Source organism: Mustela putorius, unplaced genomic scaffold, assembly GCF_011764305.1.
Source record: "Mustela putorius furo isolate JIRA1106 unplaced genomic scaffold, ASM1176430v1.1 tig00000151_pilon_pilon_pilon, whole genome shotgun sequence".
Taxonomy (NCBI): Eukaryota; Metazoa; Chordata; class Mammalia; order Carnivora; family Mustelidae; genus Mustela; species Mustela putorius.
In genome coordinates this window covers 13163197-13165928 of record NW_025421296.1, presented here as the reverse complement: position 1 = coordinate 13165928, position 2732 = coordinate 13163197, and the positions used below count along the sequence as shown (strand labels likewise).

At 41.1% G+C, this 2732-nt stretch overlaps 1 pseudogene; it reads right to left on the bottom strand.

Annotated features, from left to right (window-relative positions):
* Nucleotides 1-2000: 2000 nt before the first annotated feature.
* LOC101677022 lies at nt 2001-2395 on the bottom strand (annotated as a pseudogene).
* Nucleotides 2396-2732: the final 337 nt, after the last annotated feature.

Sequence of the window (2732 nt, the reverse complement as noted above, 5' to 3'; positions counted from 1 at the left end):
CACCGTGTTGATATCATGTGACTCCCACTCCTTTTGTCCTTGAAGCATACCTGAGCCTGAAGTATGAGAGTGAGAGTCAGCATATGGCAGAATAGTAACACATGGACTTGGAAGATGCTGGTGAACCTTCCATCCATCAAGTCAACTGAGGAACGGAGTAAGTTCTGCAGTGTAAGACTCTTGAATAAAAGCACAGAAGTAAGCAAGAAATGGAGAGCTTTTCATATTTCTTGCACCAGTCTTTCCTGAGGCCCATCTGGGTCCCTGTCTTTGGGTTCCACAAGTCATCTCTATATTCTTATTGTCAGCCACCTGGTTTATTTATATACTAGCTGAAACTTGAAATAAAACAGCTTAAATAAACTCTATCCGCTGCAGAAAAGGCAAGTTCTTCAGTCCACTGCAGCTTAATCTTGTTGTTGTTGTTTTTTTATGTATTTTATGTATATATTTGAGAGAGAGAGAGGGAGAATGAGCACTAGAGAGAGAAAGGGGAGAGAGAGAGAGAGCAGACTCTTCACTGAGCAGGAAGCCTGATGTGGGGCTTGAGTCCTGGGATCATGACCTGAACCAAAATCAAGAGATGGGCACTTAACTGACTAAGCAACCCAGGTGCCCCTCAGCTTCATCTTGTTAAAAAAAAAATCTTTATCTCAGAGGGCATGAGTGTGGCTCAGTCAGTTAAGTGTCCAACTCTTGCTTTTGGCTCAGGCCATGATCTCAGGGTCCTGGGATGGAGCCCCACCTCTGGCTCTACTCTCAGCAGGGAGTCTGCTTAAGATTCTCTCTCTCCCTGTCCCTCTGCCTCCCCATCCCCCCCACACACTCTGTCTCTAAAAAAAAAAAAAAAAAAAAAAAAAAAATTTAAAAAAATTTTTTTAAAGTCCTCATCTCTTCTTCCTTCTTTTTTCCTTTGACCTTAGGGAAGTTCCATAATGCTGGCATTTTCTATTACCTGGTCACATCTCGTGATGGTTCCTGCCTAGTGGAATATATGACATCTCCCTTAGGTACCCTTGTCCAGTTTCAGCTTTAACTCTTAATGGCTGGCTGCCCACATCAACTTCCTGATATTTCTCAGTAAAAATAATACTGTCAGCTTATACTTTGAGCACTTACTATGTGCTGCACACTGTTCAGGTACTTTATAATTATTAATTGATTCTTTCAATTAGTCCTCACAATAACCCTCTTACAGCTGGGAGAAGTGAGGAAGTGAGTGGTTAAGCCATTTCCCCCAGAACATATCACAAGTCAGTTGTGGAGCAGGTATTTGATTTCAGGCAGTCTGGCTCTGGAGCCCAAGCCCACAACCACAGGCAAGCACAGACTCCTTGCAGATTTAAGCTTGTATGTACTCAAAAAGGCAATCAGGAACATTCCTCAAGAGATGCTACACTTTGAAATGTTCCTGGCTTATGGAGAGGCAGCTTGGGACAGTTTTAACTATTTCTAGTGATGTGCAATGTACATACACACACACAATACACACACATAAGTATGCAAATAAATATGCACACACACAGAGACATACACACACACGTGTGCACGCATGCACGCACACACACATACACACCCCTCAACACATGGCCAAAGTTGAACTAAGTAGTCACTTCAATTGAGGAAGCCATTAATGCTCTGAGTCTGGAGACTGAGACAAACCCAATCTGGGACAAACTCCTCTACAAACCTTAGTATCAAGGTTACGTGAACTGCTTTTAACTGCACTAATGAATGGACTGGACCTTGAAGGATGAGAAGACTTCAAGAGGCTTTTTTTATTCTTTTTTCTTTTCTTTTTTAGCACAAACACATTTATTTCCTAACCAAAGGGATGATCCTAATTAAATTAACACTTCAAAATAGTTGCATGTAAAATGTTTGTTATAAAAATAATTGGACATAGTAAAGGAGGAAAAGCAGTATAGAGTATATTTGCTCACTGAACTGAGCTCATTCATCCTCACAACTAATTCCTGTCCAAAAGGATGATGGAATTTTCACTCTGCTTGTTCTTAGATCTGAGTATAGGTGACATTGTTCATGACACATTCCACTTCTAATTTCCCATTTTCTAATTTTTATATTATTGTGCTTTCCTTCCCATTCCATTCCTGATATTGAACCAATGCACCATTTGTCAAGTTACAGACAGTCTGAGTTTTTCTGCCATCAGCTGTAGTTTCTTCAAATTTCCCTTCCAGATTACATGAAAACGATGCTATTTTTTAAAGTGCTCTAGTGTTTATGGTGAGTAGTTTGACATCAAGAGATGATACAATCTGGTTTGACCATGGCACCCAGTTTTTGCAGAGCCATTCCCACTCCTACTTCCTTCAAAGCCTTTGCTCTCCACTAAGCACCATCTTCTTACCAACTGCTGAATGGTGGCCATTTGGGACTTGGACAGGAGTGCATTTGGAGCCAGCAGAGCAGAATGGGGCATAGGAAGTGTGGCTTATTGCCCTTCTTTTTTAAATGGAGAATCAATCTTATCTCATAAAAGCCTCTTGCTTTGAAATCAGAGTTGCCAGTTGTTGAGCCTTGTGCCCGTGAAAAATGGAAGATGGAAGGCAGGCTCTAGGAACTGCATGTTTGTTCTGGTATATTCAAGTGCCCACAAAAGCAGTGTAACTAACTCCAACTCACAGGGAAATACATTGAATTTCAGATGTATCTGGTCTACAGAAATCACAGGTTCATACAGAAATGAGGTTTGCAACCAGAAACAT